The sequence below is a fragment of the Anser cygnoides genome, chromosome 1 (assembly GCF_040182565.1).
Source record: "Anser cygnoides isolate HZ-2024a breed goose chromosome 1, Taihu_goose_T2T_genome, whole genome shotgun sequence".
NCBI classification, from domain to species: Eukaryota; Metazoa; Chordata; class Aves; order Anseriformes; family Anatidae; genus Anser; species Anser cygnoides.
In genome coordinates this window covers 125,722,687-125,736,956 of record NC_089873.1, presented here as the reverse complement: position 1 = coordinate 125,736,956, position 14,270 = coordinate 125,722,687, and positions in this window count along the sequence as shown.

Sequence of the window (14,270 nt, the reverse complement as noted above, 5' to 3'; positions counted from 1 at the left end):
CCTAACTGAATGGATACATGATATTATTAAAAACATATATTTATCCAGAGCTTCGCATCAGCTTTTGCCTCTGGTAGTAAAGGGAATAAAATATTTCTTTAGACTCATCCTCTTCAAAATATAGACTCTCAAAAAGAATTGACTTGAGGAGCTCACATAAATATTTTTTTTAATGCTGCCTCAGTGATCAAATGCAAGGAAAGCTGCAAGAGTAGCCAATTGAGAGAAAACACTTCAGGTTTCATTTACATTTCATCTCAACTCCCAGAAAGAGCCATCTGAATCTGGTTTTACTTGTGCTTGTTTCATCCAATATTCTAGTACACTTGACATAAATGTTAAATAAAGATTTTAGCAGAAGTTCCAAAGATTTAGCAGATATACATTTATTTCAGGGACATTATTGCTCTTAAATGTCTACCTAGTGTAGAGTTCCTATGAGTTGCTAATTTAAATTATTTTTTGTTGTTGTTCCTTTCTGTTTTAATTTAGGCAATATTGTTAAATGGATTAAACTGATCCTTAGTGTATCTCTATTGACGTCACTGGAGTTACATTAGGGACACATTGAAATCAATTTGTCTCATCAAACATCAGGGAAATATGCTAGGAATTCAGTGTCTTTTTCATGCAGTTTGAATATAAAATATAAATTAATGCTAAGATTTTCTAGTCTGCAAAGGCTCAGAATTTCATATTTCATTAGATAATCTGAAACTGGAAATCTTACAGTGCTGGTGAAAAACGTAGTGTTGTTGATTTGGTGGTCTACAATGAATAATGAATAATGCTTGTCTGAAAAGAGTCACTTCTAAAATTGTGAGGGATTTATCTTCCTTTGTTTCTCTCCCAAAGTATTATAATTAAATATTTAAAAGACGTTTATGGGCACAAACTAAAACAAAGGGGGTTCTGTTTGAATATCAGAAAGTGGATGACCAAGGGCACAGGTTGCCCAGAGAGGTTGTAGAGTCTCCCTCCTGGGTGACTAGCTCTGAGTTGCCCTGATTGAGCAGAGGGGTCAGAGAAGAGGAGTCAGACAAGATGACCTTCAAAGGTCCTTTACAACCTCAACTATTTTGTGATTCTGAGTTCAAAAATGATCCAAAAGGAAGCACCTGTGCACAAACCTGTTACCTCAATGTTTCTTTTCCAAGAATAGATTGGACATATGTTAGCAAAAAGAGTCTTACTAAACAGCAATGGTTTAACATTAGATTATAAGGTCTAGACTAATTAGAAAGAAAGATTCAATTATTCCTTGAATTTGCATTTGGAGGCTTTTTTTGGTGAACATTGGCACATTACTTATCATACCTCCTGTAACATTCAGTAATAACTGATTGTTCTGCCTTTGATTTTGTACAACAAATTTATACCAAGACACATTATTTAAACAGTTTCATTAACCATTGAGAATTTCACCATTTCAAAACTGGCAATAAAAATTATGTTTCATAAAAGAAGTTTCAATACCTGACAGCACTGGAAACAAAATCTATAATCCTCTAATTTTAAGTACAATCTCAAAATAAGTTTACTCATTTCCATATTTCCTGTTCACAAGTTTTCATTAAAAGATGCAGCAAAAGATTTCTTTAACTTCCTCATCGCTCCCCACACATTTCTCACATGGACACCACATCTGAGCTGCATTTGTTTAAGATAACAGACACTTTTTTTTTTTTTTCCCCAAAAGTGAAAAAAGCTTTTATTTGCAAAATGTAGATTTCTCCTGAAATTCTTTCTTCAGCCCACTCTTTCCATGTTTTTTTCCTATTTTTCTCTACTTACTGAGGCTAAATATTCTTGTGCTGTACTCTACCTTCAACTAGATGAAGCTCTGAAAGTATTTCCAATAAAAGCAAAAGGAAGTCTTATTTCAATATATTTTGTTATTGAAAATATTAGAAAAAAATATATAAGAGCAAAAGGAATTGTATAATTCAGAAAGAATTGCAATAATACATTAGGAAATTTTTTGAACATACAAACATTTTCTGAAAAATTAACATGTCTGGAACTATTCTAGCAGAAACTTTTTAACTGGCCATGGACTTGTGAAATATAGTATTTCACATGTGGACAAGAATTTAGTTGCTGGACAATACTGTTATTGCTGCCTGCATCTCTCCCATTGACATATTCCTACTATCATTTGATATTTTTCCAGAAATTCAAAAGCTACTGCATCGGATGAGAGAGGAAAATGGAGTAGATAATACCACTGCCTTTATAGTTGTGTCCAAAACAGCTTCTGTTAAGTACGCTCAATAAAGGTTCCCATTGTTTTTTTTTGTTTGTTTGTTTGTTTTTTTCCATAACCTCTTACCATTTTACCATTTTGTGTTCATGGTTTGATTTCACTTCAATAGAGTCTCCAAATTAACAAAATGCTTGAACACTTAAAAACCAAGTTTTGGCAGTTGATAACCAGAAGGACAGGGTTGAGAGCAATGACAGCAATGGTTTCCTCAAGCATAGAATAAAACACACATCTATCATGTCATAGAGCAAGAATGTAGGTTATTATATGAGACAGGTATGATATTCTAGAAACCAATAACTTGAAATTAATTGAAGACTTAATAGGTAGCTGGTTATATATTTTCTATCAGTTTGATAGCATGAGGAACAGCAGGATCACTTTCCCTGGGTTACCTGTCAAGGGAAGCTCAAGTGAAAATAGTTGAATAACATTTGTTATGTGGTATGTTTACAAGTTGCTATGAGCAGGTCAAAACCAAGTGTTTAAATCCTTTCTATATAAAAAGAATTTTATTGGCAATGCCCTATATCTGTGTTTTAGTTCTTCTCAGATTTTGAAACGTACCATAGTGTTTCAGGAGTCATCTATGCTTGGTTTGCTATCCAGTATGAGCAGGCAAACAAACAAACAAAAAAACACAAAAGCAATGTGAGAACAGCACTGAGAGCAGTAATTTTAAAATCAATGTAATGTAATATAATGTAATGTAATCTTCAGAATCTGCTCTCACCCTCTCTGGTGACAGTGAAAACATTTGCTAATTGCTTAAACCCACTATACTCCTTCCGTCTGCTGAGCCTCTCTATCACTCTCTGCATAATCATCAGTCTTTGAAGTCAGCAGCAGTCTGCTAACAGAGCAATTACTTGAAGCACCAAGAGCAGCAGGTGCTAGATGTTTTACTTTTTTTTTTTTGTGTGTGTGACAAATCAACAGCATTTATCATGTACTTGCAAAAGAGTAACAATATACACATGGATTTGCTATATGCTTTTATTTTCTCTGTTTGAGTGGGGTGAATGCATGACAGCTATTCTGTTTTACAAAGAGGATTGTAAGGCCACAGAAGCTGATGGGTCAAATCCTGTGATTCTAGCACACAACACATACCATGTGGCATTAGGACTCCAAGTCATTTACTGAAATTAAAGGTATTACACACCTGACTGAATGTAGTCATTTTATATCAGAGACAGTTTCCTGGATTGTCATTACAGCCAGTGGGAAGATATAGATGAATTATTTCTTCAAAGTGCTTTATTTAAAATGCATATGTAAATAGTGCATTGATATTCTGAGGTAGTAATAAAAATTGAAAGAAATATATTTTTTTTCTTCAGTGACTATCATAATGTTGTGGTTTAATTTTTCCAGAAAGATTTGTTCAGATTTTTTTGTCTTACTATTTCCATGACTTTTTAGAATGTTTCAAATTGAAGACATACTGTCCTACATTTTAAATCCACTTTCCTCAGGTACAAATGAGAGTGCCTTTTTTTCCTTTATGTCTTTTTAGTTACAGTTTTAAAAATCCTTTTAGCTGAGCTGTTATTTACAGAGCAATCCTAGAGGAATTCAATTCCTCTTTCACTTACTAACAGCTATCTATATATTTTGCATTAGTGTAAGCAAAATGCACGTTTTGAAACTCCGTCTGCTCACGTGGGAACAAACTAGAGCAGGTAAACATCTCTGTCAATAAATATTCCTTTCAAACCACTTTACATTTTTTCTTAACAGTCTGACCCTGAGGTCACTACTTTGATCTGTTTTTGCAAATCGTTTGTGTTTTAGGAATCAAGACTATTTTCCAGTGTGTGAAGAATTGAAGAGATACCTATTTATGCCACCACGTGTCTATGGGTACTTCTAAAATAATATATTGGTTTGGAAAAGCAATGCGCTTTCAAAACCATACCTATTGCTCTTTTCCATTTATTATATTTTTGTGCTGATCAGAACACACAAACTAGGATAAAATTCAGCTGAAAGGTTTGCTCCAACTGCTAATGTGATTTCAGACCCTCAAGTCAGAAAAGAAACAATATGATGAAAAGCTTGCAAAAGGGTGTATAGTGTGGACAGAAGGTCATTGGCACCAACTGTATTGGCTTCAAATCTGCATTTGTTTTTTGAAAGTAGTTGGGTCCATCAACATTAATCATTTTTTTAAGAGTAATCTCTTAAGAACATAGGAACAGACAATTCCAAAATGTCAGAAGTCAAGCAAGCTGGGCAGAAAGCCTGCTTGGCTGAGCTGTGATCTTTTAGAGCTTACACATAAAAGGAAGTCTTCAATTAGACTTGGAGCTGGCCAGTACTGTGGGGGAAAAGTAAAAGCACTTTTTTAAAGTGTGTTAACAGCAAAAGGAAGACCAGAGAAAAAATTGTTCTGTTACTTGATGATGTTGGCCACCTAACAAATAGGGACACGGATAAAGCAGAGAAATTTAATGCCTTTTTCACCTCTGTCATTAACATTTATGATGGGCCTTGGGATCCCTGGAGCCCTAAGCTGGAGGACCATGACAGTAAGAATGATAAACTCCCAGCCAACTCAGAACTTGTGTGGGATTTGCTGCTCCACCTAGATGCACATAAGTCTATGGGGTCTAATGGAATTCATCCCAGGGTACTCAAATATCCATCTGATGTCATCATGAGACCTCTCTCAATCTTTTTCAATGGTCTTGGGAATCTGGAAAAGTTCCAGTAGACTGGAAGCTGGAAAATGTTGTTCCGATTTTCAAGAAGGGTAAGAAAGAAGACCCTGGTAATAACAGGCCTATCAGTCTAACTTCAGTGCCTTGTAAAATTATGCAGAAAATTGTTCTGGGAGTTATTGAAAATAACTTGAAAGACTAAACAGTCATTGGTCATAGTCAACAAGTGTTCATGAAAGGAAAAGTCTTGCTTAGCTAATTTTTATGACAGTTACACATCCTGTCGACCAAGGGAAGTCAATGGATTTGATTTATTATTGCTGTTATTGCTGTTATTGTTTTTTATTATTATTATTATTACTACTACTACTACTATTATTATTATTATTTTAGCAAAGCTTTTGATACTGGCTCTCACATAATACTTCTGGGCAAAACTCTCACATAATACTTCTGGGCAAAATGTCAGCACAGAACTAGACAGAAACAGGTACTTGCAACATGAGCAAGTACTGGGTTCTGCACCTGTGATGGGGCAACCCTGGGTATATGTACAGACTAGGGGATGAGAAGCTGAAGATCACCTTCACAGAAAGGGATCTTGGATTCTCATTGACAGCAAACTGAATATGTGTTAAGATCGTAACTCTTGGCAGCCAGGAGGGTCAATTGTATCCTGGGGTGCATCAAGTACAGAACTGCTAGCTGGTCAAGAGAAGTGACTATCCCACTCTGCTCTGCACTGGTGCAGCCTCACCTTGAGTACTGTGTACAGTTTTGGGCCCCACAATTTAAGAAAGACATAAAACTATTAAAGAACATTCAAAATTGGTCTACAAAGATAGTGAAGAATTTAGAGGGGAAGATGTATGAGGAGTGGTTAAGGTCACTTGGTTTGTTCAGCCTAGGGAAGAGGAGACTGAGGGGAGACTTCATGGTGGCCTGCAAGGGGGAGCAGAAGGGCAGGTGTTCTCCTCTCTGGTGCCCAGCAGTAGGTCCTGATAGAACAGCTAGAAGATGTATCCAGGGAGGTTCAGGTTGATGTCAGGAAAAGGTTCGTCATTGAGAGGGTTATAGAGGAATGGAACAGGCTCCCCAGAGAAAAGGTAACAGCAGTAAGCCTGTTGGAGTTCAAGAAGAATTTGGACAATGTTCTCAGGCATATAGTTTAATTTTCAGGTAGTCCTGTGTGGAGCCAGGAGTTGAACTCAATGATCCTTGTGGATCCCTTCCAATTAGGAATATTCTGTGATTCTATGATCTGGCAGTCTCCATTATTTGCTAATGTAGACATAACCTATGATCTTCTAGGGTACTTACTTTTTGTAAGTTTGTTTATCTTTCTAGGACATATAAATATAACTATCAAATGATAAAACATGAAACTGTATAAGAATGTATCACAAAATGTTCCCATGCTATTGATGGTCTCAGTGATGAATATTGCATGCAATTCTTTTGATAATTTGTATATTTCAGAATATATTTTCCTGTGACCCTGCAGATTACTAAAGTTCTTAAGTGCATGGTCCTAAAGGACTCTTACAGTTTAAGTTTGTCATCCTCTGATTCAGAAATGTTCATAGCAGAATGCAGAATGTCTAGGAAAAGTTTTATTATTCATGTCAGTTTGCTTCCTGGATTGAACATTTCAAATTTGTTGAAACAGATAAGAACTGGCTTTGGCAGTAGATACATAAGCTTCTTATCATTCTTATTCCTCTGTCATAGGTTTAAGGGAATATGAGTTTACTCACAATAAGTAAATTAGGAGATGAAAAATTTTGCTGATTTAATTCAGACTTGGACATTTTGACTTTATTTGGAAAAGCATTCTTAGGAAACATTTGCTTCTCCTAATCAGCTCTGATATTTTTAGGACAATTACAATATGAGTCAGAAGCTAAAAACCACTACTGATGCTGCAACTGTCAGAAATGTTGGTTTTGTATCACAATTCTGTTATCAGTTTTCATCACTAAATAAAAATCAGACTATTTCAATTTGAGAATATTCAAAATTGGAGTACAGTGTTGTTAATTTGATCGTCATATTGAAAAGGTTTATTTTATTTTATTTTATTTTAATTAGTGTTTCTAACACACTTGAAGAGAAGTTTAACTTAGGAATGGAAAAGATTTCTGAGACAGGGTTTTGGTGTTTGTAATAAAAGGATAGGACAGAAGAGTGCTAATTAGAAGTATAAGAGAGAACCTAAATTTCTGAAGGCATTGTTGGTAGGCTTTTTACGATTCTTAAAATTTCTCTAAATATCATGAGTATATTTATTTATTTAAGAAAACTTCAAAGAGATATGTTGTGAAAAAGAAAAGATAGTTGTGAAATTTATGCTTTTTATGGTTAGGGAGATTTTTGAAAAAAAAATTATCAAGCTTGATTGGAAGGAGATGTGTTGCTTGCAATGATAGTGCATCTCATAGGTCACAAAAATGGATACTTTCACATAATTTTTGGTTCATTATTTATTTGTTTGCTTGTTTGTCTTGTCTTTTTTGGACAAGGATGTGAAAGAAGAACTGAGATTGCTGGAAAAGCTTGTGTAATTGTGATTTGCAGATTTTTGAGGAGACTCAGTTCTACATACTCATTTGTATGCAAACTGAAAGAAACTCACAGAAAACTGAAAGAAATTGCTATAGATTACAGTTGTATGATCATAGGTTATCCTTAGGTGGTCCAGGAACTGTCACTGTGATAATCAAGATGATGTCTTTAAGCACTCTTGAAATACATGAAACATTCCTGAAGATTTTATCTTTCCTAAGGACTGATCAACACTCAGCACACAGATAACACTTGCTAGTCCACTGATCATCTGAGCATTGTCCAGCACCAGATTCATATCCTGGCTGAGGAATTAAAGCTCACCTTCCCAGGGGAACTCCCACATCCTCCGGCTCCAGCCTTTCCTTCCTATCAGGGCAGCCAGGCTCTAATGTCCTGTTGAAGCAGTTTCACTTTACATCAAAAATCTAAATATCTCCTGGATCAGAGAGAAAACAAAAACCTGATTCCTGGAGACAGCAATGCTATGGATAAAGCATTATGTTTCAAAGATCAGGTTTACATTTCATATCTAAATTGCCCTTACAACCTCAAATATAGATCATCAAAAGACGTAGGTATTATGCTTCTGCTGTAGAATATGTATGTATATAGAGAAAGGTATTTACATAAAGTGAGTTGTAATGCAGTAATTGGCATTCTGAACTCCAGTGGTTGCTTCAGCAAGATGAATTCAGAACAAGAGAAGGATTCTCAGCACTTATGAATTTTGCAAAGAAGTTAAAAAAATTATAACTAAGAAGTCCAAACAACAGCTGGGAGTAGCATATATATGTTTTTTTTAAGTGAATTTGGTGTTGCTATAGCTTACAGGATTTTGATGGAGAGTAATTTGAAAGAATAAGTATTTATTATTATTATTTATCTGTTTATTTTTTTGTAAGGAAACTCTTCCTGACGAATCTTTTGAAATACTACGGTCATGTCATAAGAAAATAATTATCAGAAAAAAAAATAATAAAAAGTGATACCGTTTACCTGAGCATTTATAAAGTTTTAATAATACTTCTAATGTGTTAAATAAATTTGGGAAGTGAAAAAGAAAAGTCAAGTCATAGAAACTAGTAAGAGACAAAATATAAAGCAAAGCTAAATTACCTTCTTTCCATTGGCATATATCAAGAGAAGGGTAACAATCTTAATGAAATGTATAAGTGCTTGGGTTAGCTGGGATATAGAAAACTGAAGAACTTGAAAATCAGAAGGTATATATGAGAAAGAATGGAGAGGAGAGGAGAGGAGAGGAGAGGAGAGGAGAGGAGAGGAGAGGAGAGGAGAGGAGAGGAGAGGAGAGGAGAGGAGAGGAGAGGAGAGGAGAGGAGAGGAGAGGAGAGGAGAGGAGAGGAGAGGAGAGGAGAGGAGAGGAGAGGAGAGGAGAGGAGAGGAGAGGAGAGGAGAAAGTTTATACCTGCAATTTTTAAAAGTTCTAATTGCTGTTCTCTGAAGTATGCAAAGACAGTTTCCATAGACAAATGAATGAATGATTCCATATTTCCAAATCAGTGTGACTCATATTTCATTATTGTTTGAAGATGAAGGTCCCCTGTCAGTACTGCTTGAGTAACATACTGTCAGTAACTTTCCTTATACATATGGACAGCCTGAAATAATCTTCTAGCTCTTGGGTGCCTACATTTGTGACAATCTGTGAACAAATCACAGTACTCTTAAGAAACTGCATCAATGATTCTACATATGGTACAACATGTAACCTGCATACCAAGCAAGCAGGATGTGACTCAGGAGTCCAGCTGATCATGAAGTTAAGCAGAATGGCTCAAAGTCACACAGGAAGGCGAGGAAACTCAGAGACTCCCAGGGGCTACCCTCCAAATTACCATAGCAGGGACGTTAGGCAAAGGGTTCTACCAGGTAGTTACAATAGAAGCAATACAGAAATTGGGTCTAAGCCATTTGCATTTCACTGTAAGAAGTGTCTGAGGATCTTTGCTGTGGGATCCACTGTATCTCATGTTTGAAATACATATTATAATTCCCTAAATCAAAAGCCAGTGATGCAGACTACAGACTTTAGTTAAGGAAGAAGGAACTATGATGGTATAATTCAGTTTATATGTATATTTGTATGTGTTTCTAGGAAGCATGGGAGCATAGGCAGAATTTTGTGATGTATAAAAAGGTAGTTTCAGATGGCACTTCATCTATTTTCTGTGAATGCTAAATTTAACCTCCTGGGAGAACTTTCTGGTATAGCACAGCATAATACTTTTATTTTGTGATTGACAGGAAGGCTTTCTGCCTCCCTGTTGCCTATGAAAAGATTGAAAAAGCCTGAATGGGCTTTAAGGATTAAATGTCAGTTCCACATACTGTTTCATCTCCCTTCACAAGTGAGAAGAACTGGTGTAACATTCAGTTTTTCAGTGTAATGATTTCTGGAGAGTGAGAGTGAACTCTGCTCTCTCTATGGCCTTGAGAAGATCCATTGATCACCTTTATTTCTGTTTTAACTAGAAGTAGCTATGTTGTCTTTATGTCCTTTCAATATTTTACAGGTTCCAAATATTGGTGGAAGAATTGAAGAATCCTCACTTTCCTTTCTACCTGCCCTTCAGGACATGGTTAAAACCCTGAGTCTTTTTTTTTTTTTTTTTTTTTTTTTTTCCCTTCACCCATTGCTTACATGTGAATCCAGAAAAAGGGCAATATTATTTCCTTATAGTTTAAAGAGTCATTGGCAAATATCTGTTGATCTTCCTAGCACCACTTTTCATATTTGTATATGCCTTCTTTAAATGCCTTCAGTGATACAAATTTGTCAAGAAACATTGTGTATTAGCACTGTCATATTTAAAGTGTCAGCTACAGAAACATAACTTCTGCTCCTTCTCTTCCCTCCAGCAGGTCTTCACCAGGCTTCCTCCCCCTCAGCTTACAGCAACACTAAGGGAATACATCTGAGAAGTATTTTGCTTTAAAGAAACAATTATGAAAGTATCCAAACACAACCGAGGGACCCTGAAATGAGGCACTGAATTAAACATGTCAGTCTGGTTGCAAACACCAGGCTTCCAAAACTGGTTGCAGTTCAAAGTACACTTATAGTACTTTAGTCTGAATTTCAGGAAATCTTATACTTGTGTATGCTACAAGATGATAAGCCCTCAGGATATCGTCAGGAGAATAACTGCAGCAAATGCAACATGCCTACTAAAATAATTTCCCACTTACTCATTTTTTAAAGGACATTTCATACAGAAATTGCAAGGCATATGTCACTCCTAAGATGAACTCTGCAGATTTAGCAAATTGTTATGAAAACACTGTTCTTTTTCTTCGTTAAGTAATTTTGGTATCACAGCTGTCCAGAAGCTGGCATTAATCCAAAATATGCACTCTAAGTTAATAGCCATTCATTTGACAGCTATGGATAACAGGGTTACTAAATTCAAGTGCATTTTGTGCAACTCAGTGAAGAAGGATGTTTAATAGTCTACGTCTTGGTGGGGCAGTAACCCATAAACTTTTAGGCTGGGAGAAATTAATGTGGTATGTCCCTGGTGGTAAAGAAACCACATGGTGCTTCTGTTACCTTGACAGTGAAGCTTTCATCTCTGCTGTGAAGAGGTCAAAGAAAATGGCAAGAAATCAAACTTGCAATGGATAATAATCAAAGTTACTGGAGGAGCTGGAAAAATTATAGGTTATTTGCCAATTTTAATTATAGGTTTTGAACCTTTTGTTTTAATTCCAGGCATCTATGTAAGAAGAACCATTAATTAATCTCCTTCAGTACCAACCCATGAACATGTATATTACACAGTGTTTGTTGATAATAGGCCAGGCTGTGCTAAGAAAGGATCATGTTCCAGTAGCATGTCACTGAAAAGAAAGAAGGGGTGGATGCTTAAACCTGGCATTCTTACATGTGATGACCCTTTTCTTCTTGCACTGAACTGCTGTTTTTTTCTGTTAAAAGTATGAATACAGTTTAGGCATATGGGCTATAGTCCAATTACTATATTGGTCTTTGAAAGCACATTCTCTGGCTCTGTTGTAGGATTTGGATATTCATTATAATGTTTAAAAAGTTTATTTCAGCCTTGTAAAAATGTCACTGTTCTAGCCAAATAATTTTACAGATTTTCAGCTCTCAGAGAAGAAACAGTACACAGAACAGGAGCTGTGTCCTTACACTGAAACCAGTTGCCCCTGTATCTGATGGGTGTAGGACCTATGTCAATTATAGCCCAGTGTTGTAACTGTATGCAGCTCTTCTAATGTTTGGCTTGTGCTGCTAGGTGGGGGTGATCTTTGCAAAGCAGCAGATTCCTATGCACTGATAAGCAAAGCATGTAAAGGTGAAGTGCCCCCAGCTGTATTGAAGATGGAAGCAATGGTCCCTGAGTCATCATGTGGTCTCCTAGTTGTTAAATTGTGCAAAACCCCCCAGTACATTTTACTACTTTGTTTTATTTAACATTTCTAAGTGATCAAAAAATAATATTAAAGTATGTCCAGATCTAGATTTATGACAGCCTTACACATGTACAAAATCTTTAGGGTTATATTACTATTATCATTAAGCAGACTCATACATGGAATCTTAATATTACATTACTTATTAGTTTTAGATTACAAATTTATTAGTTTTAAGATTTTATTATTATTGTTTTAAGATTATTGGGTAAATTAGTAGCTACTATGAATAAAATCTTTTCAATTTAAAATTAATTTACAGTAAAACAGCTATTTCTCTTCATTTTTGTCTCATCAAGCAGAAATCTTGTCTTTCTTGTGGCATGTATAAACAAGAACTGAAAATATTATAATTTACCTGCTTTGAACTGCACAGTCTATAAAGACATTTTAGATTCTGATTCCTGTTTCAGTGACTCACTGGTCACTACTTGTTGTAGGACTTTTGAAATTTAGTGGGAAATGTGGATATGGCCATTTTGCTGTGTCTATTTGAATGCTGCCAGTGTCTCCAGGAGTTCTGAGTTTTCTCTAGGTAACTGGAGAAGACAGACTAGTACTCCCAGCATCTAAGAAAATATGGCTCAAAAAAAAAAAAAAAAAAAGTGCATGGAGAGCAAAGAATGGGGATGGATCAAAAGCTGAGGTATTAGACTGCATCGTGGCTCCTCTGACAAAGCTAGACTATTTGGAGATGAGTAACTCAAAAATAGGAGATTTATATTACTTTGGCAGTATAGACCTATTTTGAGCCTGATAGGTTTTGTCTTCAAATCAACACTTTTCTTTATGCAATATTGGTTGGAAGATGAACGGGGAGTGAGATGGAGCTCCTGTAATTCAATGGGAAACCGTAAGTGACCTACTCCATCATTGAATGTTCATAACACTGTGGGGTTGGACAGGATTCAGCCAATGGTACTGAAGGAGCTGGCAGAAGTGCTCACCAAGCCACTTTCAATAACTTACCATCAGTTCTGGCTAAATGGGGAAGTCCCAGTTGATGAGTTTAGTGAATGGGATTACAATCTACAAAAAAAGGCAGGAAGGAGGATGCAGGGAATTACAGGACTGTACCATGGAATGTTATGAAGCAGATCATCTTGAATGTCATCGCATGACACATATGGGACAGTCAGGTGGTCAGAAGGAGTCAGCATGGGTTTATGAAAGGCAGGTCCTGCCTGACTAACCTGATCTCCTTTTATGACAAGATGATCCACTTAATATGTGAGGGTAAGGCTTTGGATGTTGTTTACCTGGATTTTAGTTAAGCATTTGACACCACTTCCCACAGTATTCTGCTGGAGAAACTGTCTGCTCATGGCTTGGTCAGGTGTACAGTAGAACTGGCTAAATGGCCAGGCTCAAAGAGTCACAGTGAATGGGACTCAGCCCAGTTGGCAGCCAGCCACCAGTTTTGTTTAGTAGTTTTATCAGTGATCTGAATGAGGGGATTGAGTACACCTTCTGTAAGTTTGCAGTCAATACAAAGTTAGGCAGGATTGATGATCTGCTTGAGGGTAGAAAGACTTTGCAGAGGAATCTAGCTAAGCTAGATCAGTGGGCCATGTCCAATCACATGACATTCAACAAGACTAAGGGCTGGGTTCTGCACTTGGGTCATAACAACCTTTTGCGGTGGTATAGGCTTAGGGAAGGGTGGCTGGAAAGTTGCCCAGCAGAAAAGAACCCGAGGGTTCTGCTCAACAGGAGAAGGCTAATGGCATCGTAGCCTGCATCAGAAATAGCGTGGGCAGCAGGACTAGAAAAGTGATCGTCCCTTTATATGCAGTACTGGTGAGACCACACCTCGAGTATTTTGGAGTTTTTGGCCCCTCAGTACAAAGGTATTGAATTGCTCAAGAAAGTGCAGAGAAGAGCAATGAAGCTGGTGAAAGGACTAGAAAACATGAGTTATGAGGAATGGTTGAGGGAATTGCGGTTGTTTAGTTTGGGGAAGAGGAGGTTGAGGAAAGACCTCATCACTCCCTAACTACCTGAAAAGAGGTTGAAGCAAGAATCGTACTGGTCTCTTTTCTCAGGTGACAAGTGATTGCACAAAAGGAAGCGGTCTCAGATTGTGACAGGGGAGGCTTATATTGGACATTAGAAAGAACTTCTTCACAGAGAGTGTGGTCAAGGATTGGGAAAGGCAGCCCAAAAAAAAAGGCAACCAGGGAAGTGGTGGAATCCCCATCCCCAGAAATATTTAAGAGATATCAAGCATGATACAAAGGGACATAGTTTAGTGATTGGACTTGATAGGTCAGGTTTACGGTTAGACTTGATGACCTTAATGGTCTTTTCCA